The 26,639-nt window shown below is 42.7% G+C and overlaps 1 protein-coding gene across 4 annotated transcripts in view; it reads right to left on the reverse strand.

The window, feature by feature from the left end:
* LOC141133868 (NACHT, LRR and PYD domains-containing protein 3-like) overlaps positions 1-26,639 on the reverse strand; it is a 302,902-nt gene that overhangs the window by 259,100 nt on the left and 17,163 nt on the right. Inside the window, exon 1 of one of the 4 annotated variants that reach the window (XM_073623454.1) lies at positions 10,170-10,303. The exons of the other annotated variants lie outside the window; for them this stretch is intronic. The gene's annotated coding sequence lies outside the window, so the exon portion shown is untranslated. Of the gene's footprint in view, positions 1-10,169; positions 10,304-26,639 lie in introns of those variants that run through there. 4 annotated transcript variants of the gene reach the window in all.

Genomic DNA, 26,639 nt, shown 5'->3' on the forward strand with positions numbered 1-26,639 from the left:
CCCGTGTTTAGAACAGTCTGACAGCAAAATGACATTTCAAAGGAAAAAAAAGTCATTTAAAACTACTCGCAGCTATTAATGAATTGCCGGTCCAACAATACACATAAAAGTTCATTGATAAGAACAGCATGGGATTTCCCCACAGGGGAACCCCGAACCAAAAAAAAAAAAAACTGGCATGGGGGTCCCCCTATATTTCATACCAGGCCCTTCAGGTCTGGTATGAATATTAAAGGGAACCCCGCCCCAAAATTAAAAAAAAAAAATGACGTAGGGGTCCCCCTCAAAATTCATACCAGACCCTTCAGGTCTGGTATGGATTTTAAGGGGAACCCCGTGCCAAAATTAAAAAAAAATTGTCGTGGGGTCCCCCCAAAAATCCATACCAGACCCTTATCCAAGCACGCAACCTGGCAGGCCGCAGGAAACCGTACCAGGCCACATGCCCTCAACATTGGGAGGGTGCTTTGGGGTAGCCCCCCAAAACACTTTGTCCCCATGTTGATGAGAACAAGGGCCTCATCGCCACAACCCTTGGCCGGTGGTTGTGGGGGTCTGTGGGCAGGGGGCTTATCAGAATCTGGAAGCCCCCTTTAACAAGGGGACCCACAGATCCGGGCCCCCCCTGTGTGAAATGGTAAGGGGGTACAAAAGTACCCCTACCATTTCACAAAAAAACTGTCAAAAATGTTAAAAATGACAAGAGACAGTTTTTGACAATTCCTTTATTTAAAGTCTTCTTTTTTCCATCTTCTATCATCTTTCTTCTATCTTCCTTCAGTTTCTTCCTCCATCTTCTTCCGATCCTCTGCTTCTTTCTCCGGTGTTCTCGTCCGGCATCTCCCTCCGCGGCATCTTCTTCTCTCCATCTTCTTATCTTCAGCTTCTTTTTGGGCCGCTCCGCATCCATGATTGGATGGGAGGCTCCCGCTGTGTGACGCTTCTCGTCTTCTGACTGTTCTTAGACGGAGAAGCATCACACAGCGGGAGCCTCCCATCCAATCATGGATGCGGAGCGGCCCAAAAAGAAGATGAAGACAAGAAGATGAAGACAAGAAGATGAAGAGAAAAAGATGGAGAGAAGCGTCACACAGCTCAAAGCTCATCCCTAGTTTTGATACATTCAGAGACGTCACACTGGAAGTTTTTTTCCAGTTTAGTATTTTCTTTGTTCAGTGGTCCTCTGAATCACTAATGTTTCCTTTTTATTCTTTCCTTTTTTCCTTCCTTTTCCCACATTGGCGGGGGTGTACTTGTTGTATCCATTTTTAAATTTTTATTTAACTTATATCTGAGGTTATTATGGGTACCCTGAATGTTCAGGGCTTTAATAATCCAAAGAAGAGGTCCCGCATTTTGTATAATATGCATCAGCAGGAAATACATGTTCTTTTTTAAAATAAACGCATTTTAAGGAGTCCTCTTCCCCCCAAATATCCACGTGTTATTATACACTAAACATTGGTCTACAAGGAATTGCCTGATAGTAAAACCAAAGGGGTCTTTATAGGACTTCATGTCTCTGTACTCTCCACTGTGATAGAAATCATTTCTGATTCTAAGGGCCGCTATCTTTTTCTTAAATGTACGCTTTATAATCAACTTTTTACACTTGTACATATCTACCTTCCCAATACAGGTCAAACATCTTCTTTTCTCTCCATTTTAACTAAATCAGAACAATTTGCCTCGGGATGCACAATATTAGGTGGAGATTTTAATTCTATATTTGATCCCCTTTGGGACTCCTCCTCTGGGAAAAGTAGAGCACCCTTTCCAGATCTCCATTCTATTATCCATAGGCTTCAGATAGATATTTGGTGTATGCCGAATCCAACCATCAAGGACTATACTTATGAATCAGCAGCACATTCTTCCTATAGTCGGATTGATTATAATTTTGCATCTCATCACAACTTGAGCCTGTCTCCTATAGCAACCATTGGTTCTCATTTATGGTCGGATCATTTCCCAGTCAGCACCTCGTTTTGTCTTCAAATACTAATAAGCAGACTGCTCTCTGGCCCTTGACTGAGATGCTCTTAGGAGATTCGTTAGTACAAACAGATATTGAAGCAGCTATTCAGGAGTTTCATATACGAGACCCGACCCCTAAACCAATTCAATGGGTACTAAGAGGAATATTAATTAAACATGGCTCCAGGTTGAAGAGAGCAAAATAGTTTGCAATATAGACATTACTCCATGAAATCTGTACCCTAGAGGCAATTCACAAATAGGCCCCTGACTCTGCCACCCTACAACCACTTCTATATAAACAAATAGAACTTAGTAGACTACTTGATCAATCATACACTATATTTTCAAAAGTATTGAGACACCTGCCTTTACACACACAAACTTTAATGACATCCCAGTCTTATGCCCCGTACATGCGGTCGGATTTTCCAATGAAAAATGTGTGATAGGACCTTGTTGTCGGAAATTCTGACCGTGTGTAGGCTCCATCACACATTTTCCATCGGATTTTCCATCACACAAAGTTTGAGAGCAGGATATAAAATTTTCCGACAACAAAATCCGTTGTCGGAAATTCTGATCGTGTGTACACAGATCCGACGGACAAAGTGCCACACATGCTCAGAATAAATAAAGAGATGAAAGCTATTGGCCACTGCCCCATTTATAGTCCCGACGTACGTGTTTTACGTCACCGCGTTCAGAATGATCGGATTTTCCAACAACTTTGTGTGACCGTGTGTATGCAAGACAAGTTTGAGCCAACATCTGTCGGAAAAAGACCTAGGATTTTGTTGTCGGAATGTCCGAACAAAGTCTGACCGTGTGTACGGGGCATTAGTCTGCAGGGTTCAATATTGAGTTACATAGTTACATAGTAGGCGAGGTTGAAAAAAGACACAAGTCCATCAAGTCCAACCTATTTGTGATTATGTGTCAGTATTACATTGTATATCCCTGTATGTTGCGGTCATTCAGGTGCTTATCTAATAGTTTCTTGAAGCTATCGATGCTCCCCGCTGAGACCACCACCTGTGGAAGGGAATTCCACATCCTTGCATCTCTTACAGTAAAGAACCCTCTATGTAGTTTAGGGTTAAACCTCTTTTCTTCTAATTTTAATGAGTGGCCATGAGTTGGCCCTCCCTTTGCAGCTATAACAGCTTCAACTCTTCTGGGAAGGCTGTCCACAAGGTTTAGGAGTGTGTCTATGGGAATGTTTGACCATTCTTCCAGAAGCGCATTTGTGAGGTCAGGCACTGATGTTGGACAAGAAGGCCTGGCTCACAGTCGGTGCTCTAATTCATCCCAAAGGTGTTCAATCATGTTGCAGGCCAGTCAAGTTCCTCCACCCCAAATGCACTCATCCATGTCTTTATGGACCTTGCTTTAGGCACTATTCCAAATCATTTGGTGGAAGGAGGATTATGGTGTGGGGTTGTTTTTCAGGGTTTGGACTTGGCCCCTTAACTCTTAAGATGTCAGCATACCAAGACATTTTGGACAATTTCATGCTCCCAACTGTGTGGCAACAGTTTGGGGATGTCCCCTGTGATGGAACCATCCAGAAGCCTGCTTTGGTGCTTCCACCAGTATATTGCTTCCTCCAGTCTGAACATAGGAACCAGATATTATAGCTGACCATACAAGACTAGCCCACAAATAGCTTGTATGAGAACTGGTACACTTTATTGAACAGAAATACAGGATTTTTATACACTTGAAAAATAGGTCAGTCACCACATGAACAATAACCCAAAACATCACACAATGGTTTAGATAATGAAGTAGAGCTGAATCATGGCTAATCCAATCCTAGACTATCCTCCAAGAGTTAGTCAAATTAGCCACCAGACAGACACAATAGGTGAAGGGAAATTCACACTGTAATATCGGGGACCATTAGCTCTCGTGGCAGATGCGTTTGTCAGTGATTCATGCCAGTCAGGAACTATATTTAAGGGCATGGTAGCCCATTTTTATTAAAAAGGCAAATAAAAGTCTGTAACATAAAGGGTTCCCATGCAGGGGTTCATCTCCAGCAAATAAACACAATAGAAAATGCTAGCCCACCTGGCTCTCTTTAGCAGTACCTCTGCTCTTTATCCTGGTCACATAGACCACAGGATTCCTCAATGTGGATGGCTTCACTTTAGTGCCCACAGCTCCGCTTTGGCCTTAGTCCTCAGGCCGTTCCACTGCCTCTTGCAGTAACACGTTCTGGCTGCCTCCTGCAGCCCCTCTGACTCCTGAATGCCTCCGGTCTCTCTGGGTGTAGAGCCGTATCCAACTGGTAGCCATGAGGTCTTCCCATACCCTCATTATAAGTGCTGTGCTCACCTGAGCACACACCCTGCTGATAATCTACAAAGTCTGGACACAGGGTTGGAGATCCCGTCCCACCCAAAACACTATGGAATCTCCAAACTACAGAGCCCCATGACCGAATACCAAAACCTGGAGAAAGCTGCAAAAGCAGTTTTCTCCAGTCCACATTTATGCTCTGTAGCCTTGCACCAAGCAAATGTGCATACCCTGTGTCCCCCAAACTATCAATTTTACCTTGACAGCATCTCCTACTGTCACAACACCTAGACAATGCTTTGATTAATCAGGATCTCCTTGTAGCAGACTGTACAGCTCCTGCATTGAAGCCCATGGAACAGAGGCCAATGTGACCAGTTCTTTCAATTAACATGTATAGTTCAGAATCAAACCACAAACCAGAAATAGTCTTCAGGGCAAATTCAAGAAAAGTCTCTCAAAAATGTAACAGAAAGAGAAATAGTGTAATAACAAATGACAGGGTGAATGTGATCAGAAAAGTTCCCTGCAGCCAGTGTCTGTGACAGTGTCTCCCCATCCCATAGTTTGGCAGACCCAGCTAGATCCACCACAGGTCAGCCTGGGGCTGTCCAGGAGCATGTTATAGTTCAGTTTGCCAGGAAAGCCCATCAGCGTTCCCATTTGAAGGAATCCAAACCACACTCTCAGCATCCATTAAGTAGTTGTCCATCATTTTCTCGGTCACCCTGTGCCACTAATAAACACAGGGTTACTTAAACATAAGAGGGACACAGGGAGCTGAAACAAGAGTTTACAGACCTCTCTAAGGTAAGCTGGATTCCACAGGCCCCCCGCCCCCCGCCATGACAGCCCCTTCCTGTTCCAACATGACTGCGCACCAGTGCACAAAGCAAGGTCCTTAAAGACATGGATGAGCAAGTTTGGGGTGGAGGAACTTGAGTGCCCTGCACAGAGTCCTGACCTCAACCTGATAGAACACCTTTGGGATCAATTAGAGTGGAGACTATGAGCCAGGCCTTCTCGTCCAACATCAGTGCCTGACCTCACAAATGCGCTTCTGGAAGAATTGTCAAACATTCCCATATACACACTCCTAAACCTTGTGGACAGCCTTCCCAGAAGAGTTGAAGCTGTTATAGCTCTGTTAGACTTGGATGCCATTAAAGTTCATGTGTGTAAAGGCATGCGTCCCAATACTTTTGACAATATAGTGTATATGCAACATAAAGAATTAGCTCATTGTCACTTGCATAAATTTGGCAATAAGAATGGTCGGCTCTTAGCTCAGTCGATTAGGGTTCCTGCATGTATATATCTAAGATATCATCTCAGGGCTTGCTAGATTCCTCTGAAACCACAGCCAAAGCTTTTCAGTAATTTTACTCCTCCTTATATAACATTTCAGCCACATCATTGAATACTCGTGATTATTCACCTACTACTTCATTATTACACTATATTCAGTCTCCTGCTATCCCAACTTTATCAGTGGATGCTGCTGAGGAACTCTCAAAGCCATTGAAGTCCTCTGACATTGTCTCTGCAATAAATCTTTTCCTGTGAGGGAGAAGTCCAGGTCCGGGTGGCTTTACCTTACATTTCTAGTCTTATTTTGCAGATCTCCAATTATTGAAGAAGTGTTCAATTCCATCTCACAGATGTGTCTCACGGCACTCTCAAGACACGCATACAACTGTTATTCCAAAGCCAACAAAGATCCGGCACTAAGCTGTAGCTACAGACCCATTTATTTCATTCATTTGGATTAACCATTTTACGATCGTCTTATTGTAGCTTCACTGCTACAGGATGACCACTGTGCGCAGGATCATGTGTATATATATATATATATATATATATATATATATATATATATATATATATATATATATATATATATATATATACGTCATTCCGCACTTCCGGGTCACCGCTCGTATAATCACAGCGGGAACCAATCAGCGGGTACTCGATGTCCTCCGACACCCACAGATTACGCCATTACTAGTAGTTGCTGATTCATTTAGATCAGGTTGTGTTTGTCCCTGGTAGAGAGACTGGGGACAACACCACTTAAACATTCACTCTCATTGATTATGTTAGTAAAAAAACATTTCCCTTCTCACAATTGATGTGGAGAAGGCTTTTGACTGCATCTCATCAGATTTTATCTCAGCCTCCCTTACACAGATTGGTAGACCATAGAACTTGTTAAATAAAATATTGGCTCTTTATGAAACCCTCATTGGCTAGAGTTAGGATTAATGGTATCCTCTCCGATTCCTTTCATATACATAATGGCACTCGCCAAGGGTGCCCACTCTCTGCCTTACTTATAGGGCTTCCAATAGGGCGATGTGAGATTAAGCTGAGTTTATACACATATTATCTATTATTATTATATATATCAAATCCCTCAGTGACATTTCCAGCACTCATACATGAATTTACACACTTTGGACATCATAGTAATATTAAGGTAAACGTACGTAAGACCGAGGTCTTCAATGTCTCTATATCAGATTCTACCATTGTCAGTTTACGTAAATCCTTTCCTTTTATATGGAAACCAAAAGTCATCAAGTATTTAGGAATACAAATTCCATCTAAGCTAGATAATCTTTATGACCTAAACTATAAACCTCTTTTATCATTTGTAAACTTAAGGAATGGTGAACTCTGAAACATTCCTGGTTCAGGCGGACGGCATTATTAAAAATGTATTTTTTACCACAAATTCTTTATGTTTTCCAAACAGTCCTGTTGTGAATTCATGAAGAAATACATTTTATATTTACTGTCAGAAATGTGAGCGTTGCTTAGGCCTCAAAATAGATAAACTATGATATTGCTCTCTTGAAACCAGTTAAAACAAGATTGATGAACTAAAAGGTCTTTGAGTTCAGATGTGTTTACAAGTCTCCAATATATCAACTATTGAAGACTTTTACAGGCATGTATTATGAGAGAAACTCGCTGGAATAATGGTAGCTCTCGTCACAAAACAAGGAGATATTTACATGGTTTTAGTGGATAAACAAAAGTGACAAACACAGCCATAGGAAAAAAAAGGTTCTACAGACTGTTATCACATAGAAATTACCTCACCTGACCCAAACCGTTGTGGTCGAGTGAGGAACCGTTTAAATAGCTAACACAACTCATTGTGTAGATTTTAGGAATTGTGGACACAGCTAAACTATCTAAATATCCATTGAAACTAAGTTCAATTCAATACATGGTGGGAAAGATTTGAAATTTGTGCAAGTAAAAAATATTTTATAAGTACCTATATGGTTATTATAAATCATCCAAATTATGTATGATAATGTAGGTCACAGAGACCATTATAATTTTAGTATCTGCGGACCCAGCAACTTTGGTATAAAGAAAATATTTATGAAAGTGTGATTTTATAAGTAGAAGTGTTTTAAGGAACTAATTAGTATTATGAAAAACATATAATTATGATTATAACTATATAAGACTGTAGCCTAAGTTTAGATAAACAAATATTCATTGGATATACCAGAATTATACATGTATCCATATAGATAACCATTTTATGTGATAGGGATTAACATGTGTCTTTCATAGACAGACCAGTTTTTATAGATATACATTCATAGATATACATATATATAACCAGTTGATGTAATAGTGATTAATCAAGATTATACTGAGTGTATTTTACATTAGACCGATTACCAGAATATTTAAAGGTATATATTCTTCTCACCATTATACACATTATGAAAATAGAACATATTAACTTAAAAAGAGCAACTAAAAAAACATGTGAGACACCTGGTGGTTGAAGGTGATATTATTTGAACTCACTAAATTTCTGTGAAAGGTAAATGATTAAGTTTTTTTATTAACCAATAGAAAAGAAGCCACACCTTTTGGGCAGAATTTTGTATAATTTTATGATCTTTGTCTGGGATGGTATTTGAGAAGCAAGTAAGATGCCATGGGGGGAGAGCTCAGAGGAAGAGTTCATGGACCCACCCTGATGGACACACTCAGGGACACCCCCTGAGGAGGGACCCTGGGAGATACACACACTCCCAGACAGACTGACACTCTCAGATACTGAGATATACATGCACCATGCATCAATACATATCTTTACATTCATGAAGATTTCTCAACACCTGATACTTGGAACTCGGAGGTCGCAAGAAGTAAATCCTCTTTAAGAGTATCCATTTTGAAAACCACGGCAGCCATCTTAACTCTGTTAACCAGCAATCCAGACTAGTAGCCATCTTGGAATGGGTAATTATGTCATGTTGATTTTATCTGGTCTGTTCTCTCAAATATTGATGTATTGAATGTTATACAATTGATTATCGTTCTCCCGAATTAATAACCGCCTTGTAGATTTTTCTCTAAAGATTCAAATTATTCATTATATTTTTCTTTTTGCATAGTTGCCACTGTTAATGACAAAACAGACGTCTAATTTATTTCACATTTTTAACCACTTACTTACCTGCAGTATAGTAATGGTTGGACGTGTGAAATACAGACATTCTGTTTCATTGTCAAGTTCACAAGGTTATTGATTCTACCGAGAAGTTATCATGGTGGTATTATGTCAAAGGGACGGTACGCCCATTTTTGTAAGTGTTTTTATTGATTTTCAAGACGTTCATGTAACGCAATCGGTATCTTAATTTCATGTGATTATTTGTTTTTTGTCAACCAATAAGTGTAACTATTTTGTATGATCACATGTCTCCATGAATAAGTTTCATATGCATAGGCTGTGTCATATAGATTGATTTTGTATCTTAAAAATATCCTCGTTAAAAATTACTCAATAATAATTACTGTGCGGGAAACCTGTCCTTAAAAAGCACAACAGTCCCCACAGACCCTCCACAAGCCTTTTTTAGTTCATTAAAATCTTTATTTTTGGGATACACATGGGCTGACTCCCCAGCCAGGATCAGATACAATATCCTCACTAGGCTTAAATCTTTGGGAGGGGCAAGCTTACCCTATTTGGGTTACTATCACAAGGCAAAACACCTTACCAGTATTTTGGATCGGTTTCATAATTCCTCTGGGAAACTATTGGTTCAAATAGATGAACAGTTGTCCAATTCTCCTCTTACATCTCTATCATGAACTTTGCCTTCTTTACAAACATGAACGGGCTTTATATCTCTGGGTGTCTCATTAGCTCTTATGCCGCATACACACGACCGGTTTTCCCGTCGGAATACTCTGAGGATTTTTCTGAAGGAATTCCGCTGAAACTGTCTTGCATACACATGATCACACCAAAGTCCGACTGTCCAGAATGCGGTGACGTACAACATGTACGACGGGACTAGAAAAAGGAAGTTCAGTAGCCAATAGCTTCCGTCTCGTACTTCCTTCAGAGCATGCATCGAACAGCATACAGACGAGCGGTTTTCCCAATAGGAATTGGTTCCATCAGAAAAATTTAGAACATGTTCTCTTTCTAGGTCCGTCAGAATTTACGACGTAAAAAGTGAGATGGGGCATACACATGATCGGAATAGACGATGAAAAGCTTCCGTTGGACTTTTTCTGTCAGACATTCCGCTTGTGTGTACACAGCATTAGAGTTTGGGACCATTTACTTCAAATCTTTCTGCTGTCCTCTTATGTGAGTGTTGAATTCTATTTGATACACTTTTGAGACCTGCACCAGATTGGTATTGTTATATGAGTGGTGGGAGGAGGTATTCCCCTCACATCCTGCCCCCTATATGATTTGTGATTTTTTTTTTTGTAGTGGTTCTTTCACTCTGTTTCTTTGTAATTATTGCTATACTATAATAAAAAAATATATTGTTACATATATTATAAAAAAAGGAAAAGAAGAATGATTGGTGTCTCACCTTATTAGATCTGTCCATATATCCTCAGATTGTTTGTTCTCTTCTGACAATGAAGAGATCGGAAAATAGTTCTAGTGAGCAAAGATGTTTTTCTGCCTCGGAGGTGGAGAGATGGAATTTCCAGTAACATAACACACCTCCACCTATATAGACTATTCAGACGTCCTTATTCTCTAATACAACACGGCACTGGGTGTGTCCACATTCTTCATCCTGTATAACGAGCTGAACATGTCTCATCCAGAGGCTTGCCATATATTATACAATTTTCTTATTTCATTTTCTTTAGATTTACCTTCAACCATGTAGTGCAAGGACCTGCCTGATTGCATGCAAATTGAAAGTGTTTAGGTTTGACCTTATATCATATGGTTTTGGTAAATCTAAAGGAAAATTGTATAATGTATGGCCAGCCTAAGGGGTCTATTCATAAAAAGATCTGCAGAACTATTCAACCAGCAAACTGCATGTCTATCTGTCATGGATGGGGGACTGAGGGTGGAAAGATGGGGGAGCCTGGTATCTCCATATGTTGTATGTCCTCAGAAATTAACCAACATTTTTGTATATTTCTTTATATATAGCTGAACAACTTGGATAGGATACAGGGAGCAGAGGGATACTCCAGAACACTAAACAGTACTAGGAGGACCCTCTTCACTCTGCAGATACTTTTTGGAAGAGTCCCTTCAATGGTAGCTCAGGGAATGGACAGCACTGGGACACCATAAGCAATGTTCCAGGACAGTCAAGTCTTAGGATTAGTGTACCACGGGTTAACCGCAGCAACAGTCACCCAGATCCTGCCCTCAGGTCTATACTCAGAAGTCCTCGGATGCCTCTTTCCATTATCAGACATACATTTTCTTAGTGAACGCTCCAGACCGGATCCTAGGTGAAATCCCCCTTCTTTAGCTTCAGAGGTTTTTAGAAAGTAGGCCTCCCCCCAGCTTTAGCATAGCTGGGACCTTGATGAGCTCAAGTAAATCTCAGCTGGGCTTCCTGGGTGGGCAGCAGCCCCCCAGGCTGGGAACTTCTCCTCCTGGACAAGAACTTCTGTAGGTCTCAGGCTTTTTATGTGCTGTGCAGCCACCTACTGGGAACACCTCCCCAGGGATTGCCTGAGACCTCATAAACATTCTGGATACTCATTTGGCCTATTCCACTCCTATGTTCTGAGTTTTCCAGAAGACAGGGTGGAACAATCAATCCTGCAGCCTGTAAAACCCTGATCAGTCCAAAGCAATCAATCACTGCTCCACTGATTACAGAACAGCCCCCCAAAAAATAAATATACCTGACATCCCAACACCTAACTAGGAGGGTGCTACATATAGATGAAGGGAATCTCCGGCCATGTGAACAAAGGAGCCGGACATAGTTCTTTTTTTTTCAGAGCACCAGCACTTTATTTAGGACAATTTTTAACACTGAGTTTCCTTGTAGAAAGAATAAAATGTACCAGCGTCATATTAAGGAAAAGGGATTATGGGCACTCAGGATGACATCCATGAAATGGTATTCCTTTATTGAAAAGACGTGTACAATGCTGTAAGAACAGCCTCAGACTTTCCAAAAAGGATAGGCTGTTTTTACAGCGTTGTACACATCTTTTCAATAAAGGAATACCATTTTATGGAAGTCATCCTGAGTGCCGACCATCCCTTTTCTTAATCTGGTACACTGGAGGTGTTGGCAGTCTGGAGGTCTGAGCACCAGGTGGAGCTGTTATGTGGGAAGGTTATAGCACCTACATACCTGTTTTCCCTAAATGTACCAGTAGATCTTCAAACAGGCTCTTCATATTGACATACAGGAATGCAAATTGGCGCAAGAAAACTCTGTAACAGTTCAAACTTTTTAACAATTTTGTATAAAACTTGATTGTTCAGCTTGAAGAGGTAGGCAGCTAATGAACTAAAACAAACATGTAAGTGTGAACAAGCCCAAACTGGCCTACCTGGATACCGGTGAAATTTCCCGGTAGGCAGCCTGCCCTGGGGCCGCTTTGAGCTGTGGCTCAAGCAGGACCGATCCTGTGTGGCTGCACTGCGGCTGATCGCCGAAGCTTCCGTGCTGTCCTGCCCTCCCTTTCCTTGTGTTTGCCACACACACAGAGCGATGTTCTCCCGGCTCCCGCTGTGTCTGAACTGTTTGGTGGCACTGTAAGAAAGCCCTGCCTTCTAGACCGGCTTCTGTGACTGATGGAAAAATGATCCAATGGGGCATTGAATCAGTGTGACGTGTGTCACAGGATTCAGGACTTTCTTACAGCGGCCGCCCAGGCAGGCAATTGAAATCCAAGTTTCATGAGGAGATTGTGAACCAGGTACTGGTGGGCACTGCACAGGTAGGCTGAATTAGGTGGGCACTGGAAAGGTGGGCTGCATGAGGTGGGCACTGCACAGATGGGCACTGGACAGGTGGGCTGCATGAGGTGGGCACTGGACAGGTAGGCTGCATGAGGTGGGCACTGGACAGGTGGGCTGCATTAGGTGGGCTGCATGAGGTGGGCACTGGACAGGTGGGCTGCATTAGGTGGGCTGCATGAGGTGGGCACTCCACAGGTAGGCTGCATGAGGTGGGCACTGGACAGATGGGCTGCATGAGGTAGGGACTGCACAGGTAGGCTGCATGAGGTGGGCACTGGACAGATGGGCTGCATGAGGTGGGCACTGCACAGGTAGGCTGCATGAGGTGGGCACTGGACAGGTGGGCTGCATGAGGTGGGCACTGCACAGGTAGGCTGCATGAGGTGGGCACTGGACAGGTGGGCTGAATTAGGTGGACTGCATGAGGTGGGCACTGCACAGGTGGGCTGCATTAGGTGGGCTGCATGAGGTGGGCACTGCACAGATGGCCTGCATTAGGTTGGCATTGCACAGGTAGGCTTAATTAGGTGGGCACTGGACAGGTGGGCTGCATGAGGTGGGCACTGCACAGGTGTGCTGCATGAGGTGGGCACTGCACAGGTGTGCTGCATGAGGTGGGCTGCATGAGGTGGGCACTGCACAGGTGGACTGCATGAGGTGGGTACTGCAAAGGTGGGCTGCATTAGGTGGGCACTGCACAGGTGTGCTGCATGAGGTGGGCACTGGACAGGTGGGCTGCATTAGGTGGACTGCATGAGGTGGGTACTGCTAAGGTGGGCTGCGTTAGGTGGGCACTGCACAGGTGTGCTGCATTCGGTGGGCACTGCACAGGTAGGCTGCATTCGGGGGCACTGGACACGGGGGACTGCATGAAGTGGGCACTGCACAGAGGGGCTGCATGAGGTAGGCACTGCACATATGGGCTGCATGAGGTAGGCACTAAACAGATGGTCTGCATTTGCTGGGCACTGCGCAGGTGGGCTGCATTTGCTGGGCACTGAGCAGGTGGGCTGCATTAGGTGGGCACTGCACAGGTTGGCTGCATTTGGTGTGCACTGCACTGGTAGGTTGCATTTGGTGTGCACTGCACTGGTAGGCTGAATTTGGTGGGCACTGATAAGGCTACATTTGGTGGACACTGGTAGGTTGCATTTAATGAGCACTAATGAGGCTGCATTTGATGCATTGATCTCTTGCACCTGAGAGGAGGTCAGCATCAGTGCCGCCAAACCAGTCTGAGGGGGGGTCACTGATGTAAGGGGGGAGTGAATACAATAATGTAAGGGGGCACTGATAGAGATTATATATATATATATATATATATATATATATATATATATATATATATATATATATATATATATATATAGTACATATATATATATATATATATATATATATATATATATATATATATATATAGTACATATATATATATATATATATATATAGTACAGGACGCCGTGGCTGGGTCCTGGAAGGACGCTATGTTTCCCCTCTGTTTGGACTGTGCTCCCTTTAAGGGAACAAAAAAGGGTTAACTCACCTGTCAGAGGAAGTGGGTTTAAAAAAAGACAGGAATTTAGAGAGGGAGTGGAGGAGTGTAGAGGAGAATGTGGATGGTGTTTTGTTGTGCAGCAACAAAAGTGAATAGCAGTGTCCTGCCTGGAAGTCTCCTGCCAGGGGAAGCTACCTGCAACAGAAATTAAGGACTGTTTAACTGCGATAGCAGTTCTGGACTTTGCAAGTCGGTGAGACTGAAACCTTTTTCTTTTGTTTTTGCTGCTGTAAAGCTATTTAAGTTCAATAAATCTCCTTTTGAGTGAAAAGCCTGTGTCCTGCGATCTAGCTGGTCCCCCAAACATTACAATATATATATATATATATATATATATATATATATATATATATATATATATATATATATTTCTAATTTATTCCTCAAGATTTATACAGTGCCAATGTAGAGGGGGGACAACACAATTACAGTACAGTTCAATACAAAAGGTACAGGAGGGCCCGGCTCGTAGAGCTTACATTCTAAAGGGAGGGGGTGGTGGTACAAAAGGTAATAGCTGCAGAGAATGATTTGATGGGGGTGATTATATAATCACCCCCATCAAATCATTCTCTGCAGCAAATATATAATCACCCCCATCAAATCATTCTCTGCAGCTATTACCTTTTGTATCACCACCCCCTCCCTTTAGAATGTAAGCTCTACGAGCCGGGCCCTCCTGTACCTTTTGTATTGAACTGTACTGTAATTGTGTTGTCCCCCTCTACATTGGTACTGTATAAATCTTGAAGAATAAATTCTTCAAGAGATATATATACACACATATATATATATATATATATATACATATACATACATATATACACACACACATATCCCCATGTGCTTTCATATTTGTCTTATCTATATAAGGTATCTATATGTAGTACACTTCAAATGTGCTTTAAAATGCATGGTTTTCCCTTTTATGAATAAGAAAATGACATAATGATGTTGGGCTGGTATAATAATCCTATGGGGCTGGTATGACATTTTTTCCAGGGCTGGTTTTTATTCCCAGTCCGGCCCTGAGTGTGGAGTCACATTTTACTGATTTAAGTCTAAATTCAGACATCAGGCCACACATGATCTGAAAGTTCCTAAAAACAAGGTAAGGACTCTCGGGTTTACATGGTTACGGGATTTGTTTGTCTTCTTTTTTTTTTTAATTTCGATAAACTTTGTTATTAAGAAAATACATTTGTTTTCCAATCCTAAAACCACATTTAGCTAGTATACATTTCCCAAAGCAAGGAGCCAAGACATCAAAGAAAAAAAAAGGAAAAGGAAGAAAAAAAATAAAGAAAGTCAGAAAAACAAACCATATTTTCTCCACTATAACCCCATCCCTCCTCCTTCCCCTCCCTTACCCCATACATCCTTATGTACAACTTACATTCTCAACCAAACTTCCTCTCTTACTCAATCATAACTAAGTGTTCCAAATTATTCCGACTCTAACCATTGCTTCCATATTTTAACACATTTCTTTGTAGTTTCCCCTCTTGTTATATGTATATTTCTCCTTCCCAATCATATCTTTTACTACTTTCACCCATTCTACTACTGTTGGGGGATTTTTGTCCTGCCACTTACATGCAATTAGTTTCCTTTCTTGAAACAAGCATCTAGTTACAGCAATCTGTGTAGATCCCAGTACTCCTTCCTCTTCTATTAGACCCAAAAGGCACACCTTAGCCTCTGTATCCAATGAGGTCCCAAACACAGCGTTTATTTTTCCTATTATTCCCCTCCAGTACCGACCGTATGTAGCTTGGGACATCGCCAGATCATATGTACCAAGTCACCCCTCCTATCCCCACACCTTTGGCATTCTGCATTCGGTCCTCTCCTGAACATAAATAACTTTACAGGTGTATAATAGGACCTGTGTATCAAGTACAAGTGGGATACAATCTGTGAGAGTGAGAGCGAAACCTTAGGTCCTAAAGCCAGGACCTGCCTCCATTGCTCCTCCGTTATTGGCCCCACATTCTTCTCCCACTTGACCCTGTTACCATGTTCCACCTCTCCTTTCTGTCCTGCTCCCCTTACAGTGGGGACGGAAAGTATTTATTTAGACCCCCTTAAATTTTTCACTCTTTGTTATATTGCAGCCATTTGCTAAAATCACTTAAAGTGGAGTTCCACCCACTTTTACAACTCTTCAGCATCCCTCACTAAACTGTGCACTGTAAACAAATGGGATATTTTATTAATTTTTTTCTCAGCACCTACTGTATATCTGCTGTATTCATTTTTCACTTCCTCCTCCTGTTTGCAATGCCTTCTGGGAAGGGGCGGCAACTTCCTCTGACACTGCCGTTGCTATGGAAACCTGACCTGAAACCTATTACACTGCTTGTGCTGCACTGAGCATGTGCGAGATCTGCAAGGATGAGATCTAGGAGGAAATACAGTCTGGCTTCAGATGCCCACACTTAAGATGGCCACGGCCTGCTGTAAGTTTATAAAATAACAAACTAATGCTATAAACTAATAAAACAGACCTTAGTTTACAGACTAACTTTACTAGAATACATTAAGCTTGTGTATTATAGGGATATTTTTATTTAAAAAGTAGAATTTTCGGCCAGAACACCACTTTAAGTTCATTTTTTTCCTCATTAATGTACACACAGCACCCCATATTGACAGAAAAACACAGAATTGTTGACATTTTTACAGATTTATTAAAAAAGAAAAACTGAAATATCACATGGTCCTAAATATTCAGACCCTTTGCTCAGTATTTAGTAGAAGCCCCTTTTGATCTAATACAGCCATGAGTCTTTTTTGGGAAAGATGCAACAAGTTTTTCACACCTGTATTTGGGGATCCTCTGCCATTCCTCCTTGCAGATCCTCTCCAGTTCTGTCAGGTTGGATGGTAAACGTTGGTGGACAGCCATTTTTAGGTCTCTCCAGAGATGCTCAATTGGGTTTAAGTCAGGACTCTGGCTGGGCCATTCAAGAACAGTCACGGAGTTGTTGTGAAGCCACTCCTTCGTTATTTTAGCTGTGTGCTTAGGGTCATAGTCTTGTTGGAAGGTAAACCTTCGACCAAAGAATCTTATTTCACCATCTTGGAGTCCTTCAGGTGTTTTTTTTAGCAAACTCCATGCGGGCTTTCATGTGTCTTGCACTGAGGAGAGGCTTCCGTCGGGCCACTCTGCCATAAAGCCCCGACAGGTGGAGGGCTGCAGTGATGGTTGACTTTCTACAACTTTCTCCCATCTCCTGACTGCATCTCTGGAGCTCAGCCACAGTGATCTTTGGGTTCTTCTTTACCTTTCTCACCAAGGCTCTTCTCCCCTGATAGCTCAGTTTGGCTGGACGGCCAGCTCTAGGAAGGGTTCTGGTCGTCCCAAACATCTTCCATTTAAGGATTATGGAGGCCACTGTGCTCTTAGAAACCTTAAGTGCAGCAGAAATTTTTTTGTAACCTTGGCCAGATCTGTGCCTTGCCACAATTCTGTCTCTGAGCTCTTCTGGCAGTTCCTTTGACCTCATGATTCTCATTTGCTCTGACATGCACTGTGAGCTGTAAGGTCTTATATAGACAGGTGTGTGGCTTTCCTAATCAAGTCCAATCAGTATAATCAAACACAGCTGGACTCAAATGACGGTGTAGAACCATCCTAAGGATGATCAGAAGAAATGGACAGCACCTGAGTTAGATATATGAGTGTCACAGCAAAGGGTCTGAATACTTAGGACCATGTGATATTTCAGTTTTTTTTTTTTTTAATAAATGTGCAAAAATGTTAACAATTCTGTGTTTTTCTGTCAATATGGGGTGCTGTGTGTACAATATGGGGTGCTGTGTGTACATTAATGAGGAACAAAAATGAACTTTAATGATTTTAGCAAACATTCCACAAAATCTAGGGTAGGTGGCTTGCCAGCCCCCTGACCCTCTCTTTGTAATCTATGCATGGTAGGGGGCACTTACAGGTCACGCCAGGTTAGCCTAAAATTTATGGAGATTACTAATATTATTATACACGGACGAATTGCTTGTATATGTAGTCTTGAGAAAGATATCATCTGATGTACCACTATCTGTCCTTTGTTTATAAATGAGCTAAGTACTTGACACTGTTTACCAATGACTGACCGAGCGTAATTAAGTGGTTGTTTGTTGTGCTTGTTTTGTACAACTGGTTTGTAAAAAATCAATAAAAAAATATTTTTAAAAAAAACATGGCTCCAGGTTGAAAAGAGCAAAATAGTTTGCAATAGACATTACTCCATGAAATCCGTGCCCTAGAGGCAATTCACAAATAGGCCCCTGACTCTGCCACCCTACAACCACTTCTATCTAAACATATAGAACTTAGTAGACTACTTGATCAATCATACACTATTTTTTCAAAAGTATTGAGACGCCTGCCTTTACACACACACAAACTTTAATGACATCTTATGCCCCGTACACACGGTTGGACTTTGTTTGGACATTCCGACAACAAAATCCTAGGATTTTTTCTGACGGATGTTGGCTCAAACTTGTCTTGCATACACACGGTCACACAAAGTTGTCGGAAAATCCGATCGTTCTAAATGCGGTGACGTAAAACACGTACGTCGGGACTATAAACGGGGCAGTGGCCAATAGCTTTCATCTCTTTATTTATTCTAAGCATGCGTGGCACTTTGTCCGTTGGATTTGTGTACACACGATCGGAATTTCCGACAACGGATTTTGTTGTCGGAAAATTTTATATCCTGCTTTCAAACTTTGTGTGTCGGAAAATCCGATGGAAAATGTGTGATGGAGCCTACACACGGTCGGAATTTCCGACAACAAGATCCTATTGCCCCGTACACACGGTCGGACATTGATCGGACATTCCGACAACAAAATCCTCGGATTTTTTCCTACGGATGTTGGCTCAAACTTGTTTTGCCTACACACGGTCGCACAAAGTTGTCGGAATTTCCGATCGCCAAGAACGCGGTGACGTCAAGCACGTACGACGAGACTAGAAAAGGCCGGTTCAGAACCAAGCGCAGCACCCTTTGGGCTCCTTTTGCTAATCTCGTGTTAGTAAAAGTTTGGTGAGAGACGATTCGCGCTTTTTCAGACTCGTGGCTTTCAGATCGTTTTCTGACGTTCAGTTTGTGCTTGTGGGTTTGTATCTGCTCTTCAGTGCGTGCAAGCAAGTTCCGCGTGACTTTAGTCACTGTATTCGTGTTCGTTCGTTACTGGTTTTCAGGTCGCTCTTCACAGGCCTTGCTGTTCTTCAGTGCGTTCTGTTACTTCGTTCTGAGCAGCCGACCGTTTTATAGCCATGTTTCGTATGCGTACTCTTCGTAGAGTTCGTGCTGTGCGGGGGCTTGGTGTTGGGGTCCTGACCTTGACACAAGTCCAGTCCATGAACAGGGTGGGGAGGAGTTCATGGACCAAGAATTGGTTGCTTCAGCGTGACCAGTTCTGTCATATGCCTTTGCTCCGTGAGAATAATCCTGATGATTTCAGGAACTTTCTCAGGATGACGGACCCCGTGTTTCACCGTTTGTTGGCTTCGCTGACCCCCTATATCAGCAGGCAGGATACCTGCATGAGGCAAGCCATCACTCCGGAGCAGAGGTTGGTCGCTACCTTGCGGTATTTGGCCACAGGGAGAAGCCTGCAGGACCTCAAGTTCTCGACAGGCATCTCCCCCCAGGCTCTGGGTATCATTATCCCAGAGACCTGTTCTGCCATCATCCAGGTCCTGCAGAAGGAGTATATGAAGGTAAGATTTTTATCCTTTTATATCACATTTTATGGTATTGAATGTTTGATAATATATTGTATTTCTTTCCTCATTCCCTAATTACCATGATTGTATTATGCTGTGAATGTCCCCTTTGTTCTCATGCATGCTGGATTTTTATGTAATTATTATTTGATGTCCTTCATACATATTTGCCCTTCAATAACCTCTCCAGCATGGTGTCTCCTGCCCTATATTCACCTCATGTAGTCACTTAACAATGTATTTTATCAGCTCCATAGTAGTGCTTTACCCCAAACACCCCCTAAAATGTTTGGAAATGTTATTTTGGATTTAAATTCAGGCAGAGGGCCATAGGCTTTTTTTTGTGGTGTCCCCAAATTTTTGGTAACCCTCCCTCCCCCCAACTGCTAAGTCAGCTGATCCCAATTCTCTATCTATCCTCAATCATCTATCTGCTGACTTTGCCAAATCCATACACACTATACCCATCTCTTTTAGTGCTCAGATTCATGGATGAATTCCCCAAAGCATGTAGTGCAAGGACCTGCCTGTATACTTTCCAATGGTACTGTTTAAAGTTTTTGTATCCTATTATTATCTTGATAGGTAATAGCAGAATGTCCAAATGTGCTCAAATGTGTACAATGTGTATTTATATCTTTGTATTATGACACTTCTTACCTGTCCAGTGGGCTGCCAATAGTGTAACAAAGGAGGGGCTGTTCCAAGTAATACCCTGTATTTAGGCATTCATCTCTCAATGAAGTGAAGGGGGTTACCTGTCCAAGAGTCCCCCCCTCCCTATAATGTTAGAAATGGCCCATGAAAGGGGGGGAGGGGGAATATGATAGGTGTACCTTATACTTTGTTGTTGTTAAATTCCCCTTAATAAATGCGATCTGGAGGTTGACCCATAATGTTTGTGTCTAATCTGCTTGCCAGGTTTCTGTGAAAAAATAGTAATGTTTTTTTTTTTTTTTTTCCTCAACAGTTTCCTTCCACGCCACAGGAATGGCAGACTGTGGCCTCCCACTTTGCCCAGCGGTGGGACTTTCCTAACTGCGGAGGGGCAATTGATGGGAAACACGTCCACATCGTCCCACCACCCAACTCGGGGTCGTACTATTATAACTACAAGGGGTTTAATAGTATAGTGATGTTGGCGGTGGTGTCGGCTAATTACGAGTTCTTGTATGTGGACGTGGGGAAGAATGGCCGGATGTCCGATGGTGGAGTCATCGCCCAGACGGAGTTCTACAGGCGTCTCCAGAATGGCAGTTTGGACTTGCCACCTCCAGAGGACAATGTTGAAGGTCTCCCATTTGTGTTTGTTGCTGATGAAGCATTTGCGCTGGGGGACCACCTGATGCGGCCATTCCCGATGAGGACCCTCACCCCGGAACAGAGGGTTTTTAATTACCGGCTGGCCAGAGCCCGAAGAGTGGTGGAGAACACATTTGGAATCCTGGCCAGCCGGTTCCGACTATTTCTGACACCCATCCATATGGCGGAGTATAAACTGAACCATATTATACTGGCGTGCTGTGTTCTCCATAATTTTTTAAGAAAACATTCAGCCAACTATGCTGGCTCAGTTGGGCCTGAGCCCGGAATCCCAAATACTTCCACAATGACGGCACTTGAAAGCGGCCGTCCTGGCTTGCCCTCCCTGAATGCACATGATGTCCGGTTACGATACCTGGAGTTCTTTGCCGGTAGGGGGGCTATCAATATGCCAGACAATATGTGACACCTTTTTTAAATAAAAAACAACCAAAAGCATATCTTGGTGGACATTTACTGCTTGTGTTTGTTTTAGCTGACCCTGACAGAAATGTGTTGAGTGCAGAAAATGTCGTGATTGGGTAACCTTATAAAAAACAGTGTTGGCTGGTACTTCCTAAATGCAAAAACACATTTCACTTCAAGTGCACTTGCAACTGCACTGAACCTGCACTTGTAGTGCCAAGTGTATTTGCCCTTAGGAAATAACCCCCATTTGTGCATAAAACAACAATTACATCACCCCAAAAGTGTTGTTGTAGTGTTGAGACAATAATCCACACATTCTTGAGTAAGGCACTTTTTTATACCTGCACAATCAAAATGTGCATTTACCAAAAGGTTTTTAAAACAAACCAACATGTTTGTAGTATAAAATGTTTGCAGTAGCATTATGAATAATCAAAATATCCATTTCAGATAAAACAGGCCTGTGTAAAACCAACAAGAAAGCCAAAAAACTAGAACTTACAAAGTTCACATATGGTAAAACCTGAAGGCTATATCAGACATCAGTATTTAGGAACTGGGTTTGATATAGCATTCAGATGGGGGGAACTCACCCCTGGAAAAGCCAAATTTGGAAGATGCACACCAATTTACGAATGTCAACATGTGCTATCTGCCATCAGGGGGGATCAAGGGACGTGTTTTGGGGAAGCAAGCCCTTCCTCAACGCTACTTTATAATTGAGGAAGGGGTTGCCCCCCCAAAACGCGTCCATTGATCTCGCGTGATGGCAGATAGCACATGTTGGCACACTGTGTGCATCCTCCAAATTTGGCTTTTCAAAACATTGTAAAAATTTAAATGACTGAAAACCGGTCATTTTGTGGGGTTTAAATTCGCCCCAAAACATCAATGATGTTATTATTTTTTTTAATAACATCACTGATTTGTTGCTGGATGTTTTGCAATTGGAGATTACATCCCATGATCTCCCTTATCAGTATCTGGGCACTTTCAGATGTAAAGCGTTCTGGATCCACAACATCACGATCACCTAAAAAGAGATAAAGAACAAAAAAAAAGGTCTCAAAAATCTGCCACCAGCGATCTCTTTTACCTGAGTCTGTGGTCGCAGACACTCACCTCTTGTGGTGCCAATCTCCACTACATCTTCTTCTTCCTCCTGCTCAGCTTCTTGGGTTGGGGGTATTTCCCCTTCTTCCAGAGGGGGGGGGTCTGTGTTCTCCTGGGATGAGGAGTGTCCGAGTCTTTTCTCCCCTATGTAAAACAAAAATGGTATACTTAGCACACAGATATTTGATGGCAGAACTATAGAAATAGGAAACATTGCTTGGAAGTGGGGTACAATTGTCTATTTTAGCCGAGTTCAAAGATGTCTTTTTTTTATTGCCCTTTGTCAAGCTGCAATACTTTACCTGTTTGGTACAAGCTTCACACATGTAACCCCCCCCTATAGTATACACTGGAGCACCTGTGTGCCCCCCCTAATAAAAATGGTGTTCTTGTGTCCCACACTAGTGCTCCAGTGTCCAGATGTGAAAACAGCTGCTCAGTGTCCTCTCCTTACACACAATCTAGTTTGCATTTCATTCTAGTAACAAACCCATCTACCTAAACAAATATTTGGCATCCAAGTAGGCCCCAAAAAAATGTGGGAAAATGCATATGGCCTAAACAATGGTGTTCTAGAGGCCGAACGAAAAATGTTTGATACGAACGAATAATGGGCCCATGAACATTAAAGTTGACCTTTTTAAACGTTACAATTAATAAAAGCATATGGAGCAGAACGAACGGAATAAAGCCAGAAAGAATAGAAACACAGCACAACTACTTACTTTTTTGCAGCACTCTCCGGATCTTTCGGTACTGCTCCGGCTCTCTCAACTTCAGGTCCGACCACCGCTTCCTGAGCTGATCTTTTGATCTTCGGACCCCGAAATTCCGCTCGAGACTCCTGACCACTTTCGCCATGATCTTGGCCTTTCGGATGTTCGGGTTGGGGTAAGGCCCATATTTGCCATCATAGTCGGACTTCTTCATGATGTCGACCATCTCCAACATCTCCCCAAACGACATATTTGTGGCCTTAAAACGTCTCCTTCTGGATCGGGACGTGCCTGGATCCGGGCTTTCCTCCTCCTCCTCCTCGTTGCTACAATTAGCACGCACCTGGTGTGACTCCGCCATCATGCTTTTCACCCACTGCGCCGAACGAAAAGGGGTGGGGAATAGAATAGAAAGAACGTCGGGGGCGGGCGGAGTTACACACATGCGCAGTGTCTATAAAGCGTAACACGCGTGCGTATTACGTACGATCTGTGAGCGGAGGAAGGAGCATTGGACGCGCCGATCGTAAGAACGAAGGTAAGAGACAAACTTGGGCCTATACTGCTTCTAGATTGAGGACTATATTGTAACAAGATTAGGAGAGTTTGGTGTGACATTAGGCTTTGTCTTGTGTTGTGTCTTGCAGTGAACATGGATATCTTAATGAGAGATACTGACTTCATGTCACTATTCATTGATATGCTAAGGGAGCTGCCCTGTCTGTGGGAGCTTACCCACCCCCATTTCAAAAACCCAGCAAAGAGGAAGGCAGCACTGGAGCAATTGTGTGAAATTGTGAAGCAGGTGATCCCCACGGCAGACATCACTTATTTAAAGATCTTAATTGGTTGCCTGAGGAGCACATATCTGAGGGAGCGCAAGAAAGTCCTGGATTCACAGAGATCCGGAGCAGCAGATGACATCTATGTCCCCAGGATGTTGTACTACGACAGGCTGCACTTTCTGGCAGGCCAGACTGAACCCAGGCCATCCCTCTCCAGTCTTCCTTCCACGCTTCCTTCCCCCCCGGCTGAGGCTTCTGATGCCCAACCTGGGCCTTCCAGGCCATATGTGGAGGAGCCCAGATTGAGCCAGGTATAGCATTCCTCTAAATATTTCTGCTTGTACAATCAATGATGTTAACTAGATGTTAGTTGGGAGTACTAATTTATGATTGTGATTGATGATGCAAAAACTAAAACCATGTCCCTTTTTCATACACAGGGAAGTCTCAGCCAGGAGGTGGCTGATCTGCAGGTCCCTCCACCCACCCTGAAAACAGAAAGTGGCAGCAGGAGGAGTAGCCTAGAGGAGGCGGCTATCAGATTTTTTTTGGAGGGCTACAGAGGTCCTGGGAGCACCACACACCAGGCAGGAGAACCTTGCGGCATTCATTGCCTATAAAATGCAGAGGATGGAGGAGGGCCAACAAGCCATGTGTCAGGCCCTCATTTCAGAGGCTCTGGAGAAAGGTATGAGGGGACAACTTACACCTCACACACAGCTTTGGGATGGTCCTCCTCCCTCTCCTCCAGGTCCTCCCAGTCCTCCTCCTCCAGGTCCTACTCCTCCTCCTGCCACATCTCCTACTGCACAGCCACAGCCGGGAAGGAAGTGTGAAAGGAAGACCAGAGAGTGATTGCCCTGGATCCAGTCTGGTCGGCCAAAAGATGCAGCCTCTTGTGGTACCACAGCCTGGGGACACTGATGTCATCTGCTGCTATCCAAGTCTCTGTGAATCCCGGACCAGACTGCCCTCCCTTATATATGGACTCCTCAGGCCACCAATTTTGAGGTTTAAGAATTGATGTCTGCCGTGGGGGTCCCAGGCTTCACTAATTTCTGCTGTTGATCCAGTGTTGCCTTCCTCTTTGTTTGGTTTTGAGCCCTTAATAAAGGATTTTTGTTTTGAATTATACTCTCCTATGTGTTTTACTTCAAAAATGATGATTTGTTTGTGAGGATTCAGGTACATTTCTAATATACAATGTGAAATGAACAAGGGACACCAACAACAAACGATCTCCTGGAGATTAAATAATAAAATATATCAATGGTGTTGGGGTAACTTGCCACACAAAACACACACAAAAATATTCTGGAGTAAAAATAAAAATAACATTGAACAGAGATCAGCCTTGGAAAAAATCCAAACATTAAAGAAAAAAAAGGCTTAAAAACCAAAAAAAAAATATAAAAAAAATATAAAACTGTCAGATGTGACAACTAATAACAATATATTGAGGGAATCCCACTAAAAAAACACAAATCAAACTTTGTGAGAAGTGTGTGTGAATATGAGCAGCAAAACGACTTAATTCTTGTCACATTATAAAGAAGAAGAGAGTGCGCTGTATTAAACCATTTTTTACATTGCAGCGTGACGAAAGTGCTTTATCCATTACGAACGCTAAGTTTACCAGAACGAGCTGTCCCGTGTCGGAATTTCTTCTGAGCATGCGTGGCACTTTGTGCGTCGGAACAGGCCACACACGGTTGGAATTGACGCGATCGGATTTTGTTGTCGGAAAATTTTATCTCCTGCTGTCCAACTTTGTGTGTCGGAAAATCCGATGGAAAATGTCCGATGGCGCCCACACATGGTCGGAATTTCCGACAACACGCTCCGATCGGACATTGTTCATCGGAAAATCCGACCGTGTGTACGGGGCATAACACACATTTTCTGTCGGAAAATCCGACCGTGTGTACGGGGCAGTAGTCTGCAGGGTTCTATATTGAGTTACATAGTAGGCGAGGTTGAAAAAGTCCATCAAGTCCAACCTATGTGTGATTATGTGTCAATATTACATTGTATATCCCTGCATGTTGCGGTCATTCAGGTGATTATCTAATAGTTTCTTGAAGCTATCTGGGACCACCACCTGTGGAAGGGAATTCCACATCCTTGCATCCCTTACAGCAAAGAACCCTCTACGTAGTTTAAGGTTAAACCTCTTTTCTTCTAATTTTAATTAGTGGCCACGAGTTGGCCCACCCTTTGCAGCTATAACAGCTTCAACTCTTCTGGGAAGGCTGTCCACAAGGTTTAGGAGTGAGTCTATGGGAATGTTTGACCATTCTTCCAGAAGCACATTTGTGAGGTCAGGCACTGATGTTGGACAAGAAGGCCTGGCTCACAGTCGGTGCTCTAATTTATCCCAAAGGTGTTCAACCATGTTGCAGGCCAGTCAAGTTCCTCCACCCCAAATGCACTCATCCATGTCTTT

The sequence above is a fragment of the Aquarana catesbeiana genome, linkage group LG03, assembly GCF_042186555.1.
Source record: "Aquarana catesbeiana isolate 2022-GZ linkage group LG03, ASM4218655v1, whole genome shotgun sequence".
Taxonomy (NCBI): Eukaryota; Metazoa; Chordata; class Amphibia; order Anura; family Ranidae; genus Aquarana; species Aquarana catesbeiana.